Source organism: Paramisgurnus dabryanus, chromosome 17 (genome assembly GCF_030506205.2).
Source record: "Paramisgurnus dabryanus chromosome 17, PD_genome_1.1, whole genome shotgun sequence".
Lineage (NCBI taxonomy): Eukaryota > Metazoa > Chordata > Actinopteri > Cypriniformes > Cobitidae > Paramisgurnus > Paramisgurnus dabryanus.
Window position 1 is genome coordinate 22,149,590 of NC_133353.1, and position 13,682 is coordinate 22,163,271.

Consider the following 13,682-nt stretch of genomic DNA (forward strand, 5'->3'; position numbering starts at 1 on the left):
ACCAGCAATGCTTATAATTCAATCCACCTCTCTCCTCCTTGTGTAAATAATCAGGGTGGAGACAAGCAGGTCAGTAGGGTTAGTGGGGCCCCTAGAGACCCCATATTCCAAACAACACTCATATTTGAATTACATACACGTCCTTCCTGAGTCTGCGAGGTCCTATCTGTCAATCACCCAGCTGTTTCCATTAGTTCAAGGTCTGATGGGCCCCCGTGTCGTGCTGACATTGATGACTGTAGTAAACATATGATTATCACTGTACATGCTTGAAAATCTGAAAAAAAATGTCTTGATTCACAATTGATCAATGAATATATAATGTGCATACCTTTTTGGTGACCTTATAAAATGCTAACACTGATGCAGTATGTTAAGCAGGACTTGGGAACAGGAATTGAACAAAATTGCCCTTAAGAATAGACTGTAAAGATGCCATCTGACAGCCATCTTGCATTTTAATTAGTGAAGACTGGGGTTAGTTGTCACTTCTTACTCAGTAAATATTTCTTACAATAGGTTTATATTGAAAGACAATTTCTGTACAGGGAAATACTGTAGAATTGACCACAAAAAAAATCCAAAAAATTTAAATTAATAAAGACAGTTAACAACTACTGCCTTTTGTCCATTTCAATGAAGCAGTATATCTGCACCACACCTAAACTTTTAGTATTTAATCTTTTAAAATAAGAGGCTGGAAGATTGACAGCTTTGCTGACTTGGCTGTTAACCATCCCCCACCAGTGCACATACACTCATGATCTGAACAAAGAAACTCATGGCCACCGTGTGTAAATCAATACCATCACACACATACTAACACATGCTCACACTGACACACAGACCACCACACTAATCCATTACTGTTATCGCTTAATCATGCTTTTGTCAGCTATCTAGACACACACCTACTGTATGAAAGAGCTGACACACCAGCAGACTTATCCAAGCATACATACATGTGTCTTAGCAACTTATAGTACAGGCTTCATCATAATGAATCAAACCTGTTCAGCCCAAACGGTCTGTGTGAATAAGATCTGCCTTAAGGCTGCAGTATAGTCAGTTTTTTTTACGTGTACTCGAACCTACGCATGGTCAAAAGCAAAGTATAGTTTATTTGACAATAGACGCTATGAATATTACTTATGCATGCTGTGCTGCGGAGATCAATTGATTTATGACATAGAAATGACAAACATTGGTAAAAAATGTTAAAACATTGTTGGAAATGTTAGGAATAATGTAAATACACACAAAATATATAACATTGTGTTAGTGGTTTTGGGATAATTTAATTCATGGATGGTGAATGATGTTTTTTAATGGTTAACAATTTACATACAAATGTATGCATTTGCTAAACGTAAATGCTTTTATCAAAACAACTTAGTGCATTCAATGTATTTTATAAGTTTACAACAAATTCTAAATATGTTGCTATTTGGAGTATGTGTGCTTTGTAAGAAATATCAATGATTTATGAAACTGATCACAGTTCATTTGGCTTCAGTGTGGAATATTACAATTCATTTGCAAAGTATGCTGGGATAGGCAGCATCATGGGTCTCAGGTATTGGCATGGAGAGGTACCACTTATTTTCACCCATCCTGCACTGACATTGAGTGGGGCACAGCCCAAAAACCCCATCACCAGTGGCTGCCATCACGCTGTACATAATTGTCTGCTGCACTTCTCTTAAACCCCCTGGGGTTCAAATGAGCCTACGGCCATGGTCTTCAGACAGGCCGAAAATGAAAAGAGAGATTGGGGGGGCTTAGAGCAGTGGATGCGAGAGAGAAAACACATGGAAGAAGGTGTAGAGGGAAAAAGTTAATGTTAATAAGGAGACAAAGACAAATACATATTCTCGTGGGAAAGTGAGTACAAAAGGAAAAACTAAAGACTTCTGACTGCAGTGATGCGTTAAAAAATGACAGCATTAACAGCTATTTGTTCTCCATTATGTTGAAATATGTGTTGTTCTACATTTCTGTCACTTGTCACCTGCTCAATCTCAGAAAAAAAGGTACATGAATGAAACAAAAGTTGTCACTGGGGTGGTACCAAGTAAATTTTTGTACCTAAAAGGTACACTCTGGTACCTTAAGCCCCCTTTTCACTGTACACGACAAATGCCGTCCGATAAATCGGAGGTTATTCATTCCCTTCAGAGAGTCGTAAAGGGTCTGCGTGAGGTACCAACCACCTGCGGATGCGTAATTGTTGTGTCTGTTTTGAGTCTTGGATCCGTAAAAAAAATTGCACTTGTGCGATTACCCTGCATCCGATATGCCGACCGAAAGTGATGTATTTCAGTGTATTCCAATCAAAACACTTTGCGAGGTGAAAATTATTAATCCTTTTTTGTTGTTGTTTAACTTCATCAGTAACACTTGGATTCTTTAAAAACGACTGATTACTGATAAGTAATACATTATAAATGTATGTATAGGTTATTGTTTTAATATTGTCTCCATATATTCTCTCCAAAAAATATTGGCAATCTATGTCATATATGCATAGCTGTTTATTGTTTCATACATTTGCATTAATTTTGTTTCTTTCACTATGATGAATATTGGTAGATGGAAGGCTCTTGCGCTGGAATGAGCTTTTCTCCCATGTTGACACGGATTTACGATTAAACTGAAACTTCAATACAACTACGCGGTGAACTCCATGTCAGTGGAGTGTACAGTGGTAAGGCAGCATTGGAGGTACATATTGGTAACGCAAAGCTACATATCTGTACCTAAATGGTACATATTAAAACATTTTTAAAAGCTACTGTACCCAGTGACAAAAAGGTGCAACTTTTGCACTGAGTGTCATTCCAGATAAAATAAGGTTTTTGGGAGAGTATTTAGTTGCACTTTACCTATTGACATATTTTGTGCTGTTATGGGCATTTCTTGACAAGCTAGCATGCTGGCATGTTGTACTGAGCACCTCTATCAATATAAACTACTGAATATAATAATTACTGATCATCAACCAACAGCAAAATTTTAAACCTAACCACATTGGCTTATTTAGAATTGCTGATCTCATCCCACTGAGAAATAAACAAGACATGCTATTTCCTGTTTTTATATCCTCTTGTGTCCTAAAATGACAATTTCGTTGCATCTTTCCTAAGGTTCGATCCCCTGTGGTCAGTGCAGGCCCAGAATGTCCAAACACCATCTGTTAACCTGAAATGACTTTAACTTATGCAGACACTATCAATATATATGAATTTAGGTTTATAAAAAAATTTACTAAAATGAAAACAGTATAAAGATTGGGTAAAAAGCTCACTTTTTTAAATAAACATTTCTTTTCAACAGATATTTGTGAATTGTATTTGAGAGATGCAGCATGTGGGGGGATTTTTTTATTGAATTTCAATATGTTCAAGTTAGTAGAAAGTTTAGAATATAGTGCATACCTTTTATTTTTTTTATAGATTTTTAACAAGTAATTGTTGGCTTGTTGTACTGTATAATGAACCACAGTATTTTAATTCTACCAAGTATGTATCTGTGCAAAAAGAACACAGTATGCGATTTCGGACGCAGGGTCTATGACAGTAGATGAGGACCTACTAAAAATTGCGTCCATCCTTCACAAATTAAATCCAAACGGCTCAAGGATGATAAACAAAGGTCTTCTGAGGGTAATCCTCACGGTGTTGTTGTAGAAATATCCATATTTAAAACTTTATTAACGAAAATAAATACCTTCCGGTAGCGCCGCCATCTTAGTCGCGTCCACATTCAGCCTACGGAGGCTACTCTGCTGCTGCTCTGTGCCCCCGCCCTCCTAATTTGTCATACGTCACTAAGAAAAGTGCGTACACTACGCTAATACTCTCTCCTGAATACAGAGGAGTCTAAGATGGCGGCGCTACCGGAAGGTATTTATTTTCGTTAATAAAGTTTTAAATATGGATATTTCTACAACAGCACCACGCGGATTACCCTCAGAAGACCTTTGCTTATCATCCTGGAGCCGTTTGGATTTAATTTGTGAAGGATGGACGCACTTTTTTTGGACTTGAAGGTCGTGGACTATGGGTGGACCCCGTAACATTACATTTAATCAACTGAAAGATCTAAAACATTTTCTAAAATATCCGAAAATGTGTTTGTCTGAAAAACGATGGACATATGCAACTCGGACAGCTTGGGGGTGAGTAAATCATGGGTTTAATATCATTTTTGGCCGAACTATCCCTTTAACACTGCATTTACAGTTAACACTGCATTCAATTATTTTCAGAACAAGATTTTAACATCCCGTCTGTCCTTTAACTTCTTTCCCCTATGACTCTATTGTTTTTATTGCCCTTCCAACGTTTCAAATCCTGCGGGTAATTCTCTGACACATTCTGACAACATTTGCGTCCATTTAGCCAAAAATGTGCACAAGGCTCCTTATGGTTTTACAAGCTTATCTGACTTGGCACAATATCTGTCGCCGTTGGTATGTATATGGCATGGCTCCAAAAACCGAATTGAATGGAATAAAATCTCAATGTTCTTTGTTGGTATACCGCAGTTGTATAAAGGCTAAACATTTACAGACGTTTACAAAGTTAAATCGTTGCCTGGAATGTTTCCAAACAGAAGCTTTCTTTTATTTTACTATGAACATTACTGGTAGCAATATGTGTCAGAAAAGGTTAAAGTTCAGGGGACATCTCTTCCAGAAGTATCTGGAAGATGTTAGGGGTGAGAATTGGGAAGGCACCATTTTTACCTTTATGTGTGATCTCCCAGAATGGGGTGAGGATAAAACACAGACATGACGCCACCCTGCATGACTCTAGCACTGCGACGCTGCTCAGCGGGTAGACAGGGAGTCATGCCAACAACAACCAGCCCATTCGAAAGGCAGCGTGGAAAACAACGAAGAAAATGCTGGCAACACAGAATGCGTAAAGTTATTGAGTGTCTGAAGTTTAATTATGAACCTCTCTTATGTTAGACACAGGCACATCTGGCACACCATCCTGCCCTTTATCTCAGACCGCCTTCTTTGTGGCAGGCATGTGCTTATTTACTCTCATTAGGGCTGTTTTTTTTTAAAGTACTTGAAATTGTGAAATTGCAGGTACCAAAGATTTCAAATGCAATGGCAAATTATTACATAAATTGGTATTAGATTTTTGTAATGTTGTGGCATAAACGTCAAGGAAGTGTAGGGGAGCTGGTTTACATTAATCTGCAAATTCAGTAAGAATAATTTTGATAGAAAGGACCATCTTAATATCCTAAGATCATGGATAATGTCAGGATGTTAGAAGATCCAATGGCTACCAGACTTATGCATAAATGTTGTTATTAGGGATGGGCGATATGGCCTAAAATCCATATTGCGTTATACATTGCAGCCTCTTGCGATAGCGATATGTATTGCGATATAATAATTCCAATAGACTCGTTTCAGAACAGGTTATATAGACCCTTAGAAAAGCCAAACTGCTAAAAAAGTAAGTAAAAGTAAACCGTTATGGCCAGATTAGTCTTGTTACCTCTCTTAGCTGGAACTTTTGCCTGACACACTCTACAGCAGGGCTGTCCAGACTTTTTTGTGTGGTGATCTACTTTTTAAATGATAAAGCCGACAAGATCTATCTGCTAAAAAACACAGTTAATTATTTTTATAACACTAAACACTTTAAATGCTTGTAAGGACTATACTGCATATATATACTGCATGTTTCACAATTACGAGACCATAATGCCAATTTCCCGCGTGGAGCAGCAGTTAACTTATGTGCGATCTACCAGCATTGCCGTATTGGACACCCTTGCTCTACAGAGTATATTTTACAGCTGCTTGTTGGACGGCTTAAATCCAAATAATGTTGCATCTGTCTTTTTCACGAGTTCCTCTGTTTCGCTGACGCTTTCATCCATGTTTATTCGGCTGCAGCTCGTGGCTCTAAAGTTCGCGGGTAGATGGTGTCATCAACACGCATTATCGCGATAGTGCAATAGATTTAAAATCTCTATCGTATGCCAATTTTCTATCGTTTATATTGCATATTGTTTATATTGCCCATCCCTAGTTGTTATTATTATATGTGAAGATGACTATAATTTATACGCATTTTATTTTTACAGAAAGGTATATTTTTCCTGAAAATAGCACTAAGTTTGGATTTTGACTATATGGGAGGTAGTGCAATGCTGACGCTAGTGGCACACCAACTGATTGCTCAAAATGTGGCATTTTTTAATCCCTTAGCATTCCCTTATCATAAAAAAACGCCATCATTCGAATCACAAGACTCTCAGCTTTCCAAAGTTATGTGACATGTTTAGCTTCTTGTTTTTTGAGTTGTTGTGTTTCATGAAGTTTACTGTCAAAGTATGCAATGTTCTGCCCACAGTACATTTGGTTAAACTTTTTAAGGTGTCATTGTACAGTAACTCTGCAATTATACATTTGAATACTGAATAACATTAATAAATAACATGTACCTAGTAGGGTTAGGGTTGGATTAGTTGCATATTTGTTTGTTTATTTACTTACTAACACCATTCCATAATCCATATTCATTGCAAAAACATTGTTTAATCCACTCACAAGTAAATCTATACACAAATTAATCCACACAAGTTGGGGTGGGACATTATGGCATTTCCAATTCACCAATTGGACTGTGGGAGGAACTTAATTTATTTATTTAAGTGGAAAGTAATTTTTTACCAATTTACATCATATGACCACTTGCATTTGTTTCCATTTCCATTTTTTTCCATTTCAAATTCATTGAAAATTCACTCTTCGTGGGAGACTATTTACACATTTCTTCTCACTGTAATAACAGATTTTCATGCTGAGCCATACCATTCTCCATATGGCAAGCCTTCTGGCATATAAACACTTTTACAAAGCACCCAATTTTAGCCTTTCAGTTTTCCCATTTTAGCCATAAATGTGTTGAGAACAATGTTCAGATAAGCACTCAAATGGCTATATACACTCATTTCCAACATCTGTAGACACTTTGTGATGGCACACAAAAGCTATCTTACTGAAATGACTGCAATATGGCTATGGAACACAAATAGAAATTATTATAGATTTGTACAAAACTGGGTCTATGGGACCAATAAATAAAATCATTAGGGACAGGAGTAAATGTAATGATAAGTGCAACAATACAACTGCTTGAAATCTTTCAAAATAACACTCATTTATTATGAAATTCATTATGTAGCAGAAAACTAATTCATCTGGAGTCATTGTTTACAAGTTTATATGGATGCTTGCAGTTTTACACAACACAGTGTGTTTTGCAATGCAGCCCATTTGGGTTTTCTACTGCAAGTGACAAATAAGATGAAATGAAAATATAACACGATTCCTGACTACTGGCTAATACATTTTTGTGCACAACTAGTAATTTTCAATATTTTGCAATGACAATATATTGCTGTATTTTGCTGCATCATCAGGAATTATAGGTTAAAAATTATGCTCAAAGATGCTGACTACTTCATAAATTCAATAACTTCCATAGATTATCTGTTACTGTATATGTTTGTAACTAGATTAAAGAGACTGTCCTCCAAAAATAATGACCTCATAATTCGATTGTGCAAGCACCTTATTACGACGTTAAGTTATATGTTAAGGGTTGGTGCCTTTTAGCACATGCAGCTTATACTACATGTAGTTATGTTTTAACGTTTTTACATTTTTGCCTTATACGTCAGATTAGAAGCATTCAATTTCATGAATTTGTAAATGTAAAAAACATTTATGGTTTTAAAGATATTTTGGAGCATCTAACACCACCGTTCACTGCTGAAAAAAACAGCATACCAGCAAGACCAGCATATGTTGTGTTTTGGTGCTGGTTTGCTGGTGACCACCAGCATAATTTCCATGCTGGTTTTGTGCTGGTTTAGCTGGTGGTCATCAGCATACCAGCACCAGCACCCCATGCTGGTCATACCAGCAAGGCCAGCATATGTTGTGTTTTGGGAATTATGCTGGTCTATGCTGTTTTTTCAGCAGGATTACCCAAAATCCAACCACTATTCAACCATATAAAACACAACATGTAAAAGTACAGTCACAGGTATGTATTGCATAAATTGCCAAAAGAACAACAGTATAAACAGTATTACAAACATTTTATGTTGCAAACCTTGCAAACTGAAGTCATACTATCAATTTATATAAAAAATTCAAGAATGCAACTTGTACACTCAGGGCTCATTCAAACATAAACCAAAACATTAGAGCATGAAGCTATCTGCCACGAGAACCAAAAGCGCTTCACATCCTTATCTGAGACACATGAGAGCCAGTAGTATTTTACAATCAAAGATGACCTATCATTGCTTCTTCTGGTCGGCAGTTTTGAACGAGTACATCGTATCTGATATTTAAAGTAAATTGTCTTCACTTTTTCGTCTTTATAGAAATCAATTGGTACACTTGCAATATTTAAATAACTTTTTGAAAACGTTTTCGTGAAAGGTTTTTACTGTTTTGTATGCTGTTTATTATATCATATAATAAATAAATGGGTACGTTATTTGCCCTTAATGCATGTAATGTGTAAAAATATAATTAATTCTGGTGGTTTAAATTGAAATTCATATCCCTGTACATGTCAAAATATTTTACCTCAATATGTATAATTTCATTAGCCTGGCTCTGCCCTCCTACGTGCTTCCGCTTAATTTTCATTTCGCTTCAGTACTACGTCTGGGACTGCTGTGTAGAATTTCTTTTTCTCCTGCAAAAATCTGCAGGTCCAATCAGCGAACAGAGGGGGGTGGCTAAGAACGATTACGTTGAGGTCGCGCGTCAGTTTGAGTTGTAGTTCAGTAATGGCAGTGGAGAAAGACGTGAGAAAAGCTATTCGGTCCGTTGTTGCAGAACTGCCGAATATACAGAAGTTAAAGCTGGAGCAAGAACAATGTTTGCTAATTTTTGTTGGGCTGACTTGTCGGGGCATGATATACGCCACGACCACACGTTAGCGATTGGCTATGGCAGATCCTGTGTGACTCTGGGCAGATCCAATAGTTTTAAACTTCAACAGAGGACCCTCCTTAACGGAAGTAACGCTTTGCAATGGAGCGTGGACAGACTCTCTGTACAAATGAAATGAATGTACAAGAGTCTGGTTGGACCAGGCTATAATTTCATGTCCTAATATATACATTTACATCTGCCGGTACAGGTGCTACAGTAATTTAGTAAGTGCATCTTTTGGTCGTATTTTGGGAAATGGACAAATAACCAAAACAATCTTATGGGTTGGAGGATAGGTTGGGATTAAATTAATAGCCAGAATAGCTTAGTAGTTAGACTTGCACCTTGTTTCAACCATAGGCGGAAATCCCGGGGGGACGGGGGGGACAGGACCCCCCCTATCTGAGGGTTGTCCCCCCCTAAAATATCATTAAAATATGTGTATTGAAAATAATGTAATGATTTATAATACTTAAAATAGTTGTGTAAGAAGTAAAACAATACAAATACAAACGGAGCAACAACAAAAAACGTTGTAAACATTTTGATTCCCCCCTCACTTGCCTCACAGTGGTTTGGTCCACTGAGAGGGCCACACAATCGGGGGTTGAGAAGTGTACGGAGCCGACGCGTTAATCAGCTATATACCTACAAACCAACGTTTCCCATCACTTATCAGTTTAACCTCATATGATTTAAAACGGGACTATTTGGACATATAAACATGAACATATTTCGTTTTATGAGAACAGAAGCAGATAAACGAACAAGAAAACATTTTTATGCATTCATGCAGAGGTGGCAGAGCTGAAAGTAACAAATTACATTTACTCATGTTGCTGTAATTGAGGTTTTTTTTGTGTACTTTTAATTTTTTGAGTAGGTTTAAAATCTGTACTTTTACTTTTACTTAAGTATGTTTTGTTTGAAGTATTGTAGGCTACTTCGCTACATTTTAAATCATATCCGTTACTGAGTAAAAAAATAAAATAGCAAGGTGATAACGAAGCGCCACGGATGATTGATTGATGTGCGGGGGAACGCGCAAAAAGAGCCATGGAGAGGGACGAGACTGTGAGGGCTAATGCAGACCCTCAATTCAATTCTTATGAAAGAAACCCCTGGCCATTGACGCAAAGCGATTGTTTCATTGAGCTGGGTTTTTACCGCTAATTTGCACGACGCATTTTTAATACATGCGCATTATCCTTCGAGGTCTATCAGCAGCTTCGCGTCAAGTCAAACAACTTAAGAACGTCCTCGAGAATGCGCAGGTCATTAGACATTGCAGAGAGGGAGAGAGCGAGAGATAGAGAGATATTGAAAGACATCAGGTACACAGGTCTGGGAAGCTAGATTACAATAAACGTGTAAAGGATAAAAGTATATGGCACTCATCTCATTATATGCTCATTTAAACTAGGTATATAGTTCAATAAAATAATGTATGTTACCAGCAATACATCAATTACAACATTACTATAGTGATTTTATTTACTAGCTGCTGACCTCATATTATTTTTGCTTCAAGTGCATAACTCACCAGTAAAAATCATTAAACAATTCCATAAATGTTTCTTAGTTATAAAAAAGCTTTTTGTTTTATTAACTTTTTGTTATTGCACTTTAATTGTTAAGATGTTCCTACAATAAAAAACAACTAGTTTGAGATTTATATTCCCTTGTCCTTTTTGAAATATACTAGAAACCTCTCCCTGCTGTAAAAAAGTAACTTTTACTCTGAGATAAATTAAAATGACTTACTTTTACTTGAGTAGATTTTTAGACCAGTAACTTTACTTTTACTTAAGTAGAATATTTTATTATCTTTCCACCTCTGCATTCATGTGTATTAAAATTAAATTTGGGTCCGTTCATAGAGAAAGAGAAACGTTTTCTCTCTGTACACATTTCCTTGCAAGTACAATTTTGCCTGTATTATTGGTGTCCCCTTCAAAAATTGTTCTTGAAAAATTTTATGTTTAATGTCCCCCCAACATTTAAATGAAATTTTCGCCCCTGGTTTCAACGTGGAAATTCCTTGTGATCTTGAATAGTGGACAGTTCTTGGACAAAATATGCAACAGTGTAGGCCAGACTTCATGCAATTGTTCAAAAAACAATTTTTACCAAAACCCGTCAAGAGACCAAGTTTCACAAAAATATATTTTACTAGCATTCATGTCAGGGTCATGGAATAGAGTCGGATACGATATTGATTTCAAATACTTTTAGCATTTTGAAATATATGTCTAGGATTATTGCTTTAATGTATGGCTGGTTACCTTTTACAACTACCAATGCACTGTAACTACAACATCTGACTATAAAACATAATTTCTGACATTTTTGGCGCATATGATTGGCTCAAAAAAAGTGATTATATAAGCAAAATATATAATTACAATTCTACAGCTGCATCATCAATTATAATAAAATAAAATCATTAAGATGAATGAGAATGCTTAATGATTGCTGGTAGTATAGACCTTTATGTTAATGGCAGAAATTAAGAACCTTGACCCCCGGTTGGGTGTAGTAGAATATTTGAGCTTTAGGGACATCGGATATTTGACAGTTGGAAAGCCACTGAGTACAGTACATCTTCCAACAGTGGCGTGGAAATTATGAATATAAATACTTACAGCAATCAATTTTATGTGATTCAAATCCTGCCGGACACAAAATGGAGCCAAGGCAGATAAATCAAAATCTTATTGAGACCATCTGACCAGTGTTCCCATATCAATCAACAGGGTGCATGGTTATGTTACATTAATACAATGCATTGCCAGAAGCCCACATAGTAAGCTTCAACCAAACTCATTTTATAAGTCTGATATCAGTCTGTGGGGGTCTGCTTTAGACATGTGATGGAGATGAGCATATCTGCCTTACCGTGATTGAAGATTAGCTCAGTGCCATGCGTGAAATGACTTTCTAGCATTATGAGAATGTCAGACTGGTTATCTGATAGAACTTTGGATGGCTGGGACTTCAGTGTGAATTGGGATTAATCAACAGTTCTCATAAAACTCTCGATGAAATGGAGACATGACTGAGATGAAATCTACAGTAAATGACAAAGTGGTCAACCAGCACAGAAAATCAGGCTATGAATATTTGATAGAAACTATTCCATTCCAACCATATTTATGTTAAGGGTGCAAGGGTGCACTTTTAATGTCAGAAAGCAGAATTCAATTTTGAGTCCCCAACATATCCACAAAATTGCAAATCTGCAGAAACGCAATCATTTGCATTTGTGTGTGTGTTTCCACCTTGCTTCCACCTTGCTATAAAGTCTATGACTAGTGTTTTTGTGAAGTGTGTTGAAACTCTGACTAAACACCAAGTTAAACCGTAGCCACTGAAGACAGAGTCATAGTAAGGATGATCATTTGCTGTCACTATTTGTCATTAACATGTTGTTGTGAAAACTGTAATAAACAATACAACAATATTCAATGTCCATTTCTTGATCAATCATACATTTATAAATCTCTGTAACAAACAATCTGTTCTCGCTGTAGTAGCAGCTATTATGACTATTAGCATCACTTTTAGATTGTTTTTAACAACTTATCAAACATCATGGGCCCTATTTTAACGATATGAAAAACAAGTGCGAAGCGCAACGCGCAAGTGAGTTTGTGGGCGGATCTTGGGCGCTGTTGCTATTTTCCCGGCGTGAGAAATATCTCTTGCGCCAGGCGCAAATCAATAAGGGGTTGGTCTGAAGTAGGTTCATTATTCATAGGTGTGGTTTGGGCGTAACGTCAAATAAACCAATCAGAACGCTATCCAACATTCCCTTTAAACGCAAGGGCGCAAGTTCCATGGCGGGTTGCTATTATTATGACGGATTTACCAGGCGTACGCCAGGAGCGGTTTACAGCCGAGGAAAGGTTAAACAGGCGTGAGAGGAAATAGCCACAAGTGTCTCATCAGCTGACATCACCATCATTGCGCCAAGCGCAACAATGATGTCAAGAGATGGGGGAATCCCAAGCTTGCCAGCATAAATCGGGCACGTCATGTAACGTTAGGTGGATCTGCCTACACACATGACCTGACGCCAGCAGAGGACATCGCTGCGTCCACCCTCAGCAGAAAGGGGTTGGGGGCTTTGAAATCGGACCCAAGAAACGCAAGCAAGGTCCAACCCCAAAGTACTCTTACAAATCAAGTTCATATACATTAAGGTTTCTTATGAAAACATTTTAATTATTATTTACATAAAATAAACGTAATACAGCCACACAACAAACTTATGAAAATATTTTAATCGTTATTTGCATGAGAATTTTTGAACACAGCCACACAATAAATAAAAACTATCACCACAATGCTCACCACTATGATTCCCCTTATCTCGTGTATTAATATTTTTAAGTGTAACAATTTATGATTTGCAAAAATAACTGTTGCATCTGTGTAGATTAGATGCAAAGTGTGTGCGCGTTGTGCACGCTATACATTATGGTCAAGCATGCGCCCTTAAAATAGCATAATGAACAACGCGCAACGCGCCACTGACTTTAAACTTTTTTTTTCTGGTCAGTGGCGCAATTGTTTTTTTAAAACTGCAAAATAGCATCAGGGATGGTTTGCACCAGAACACACCTCTTTTTTTGCGCTGAACCGTCCAGGAAGCGCAAGTTCATTCACTAGTTTGCCGACG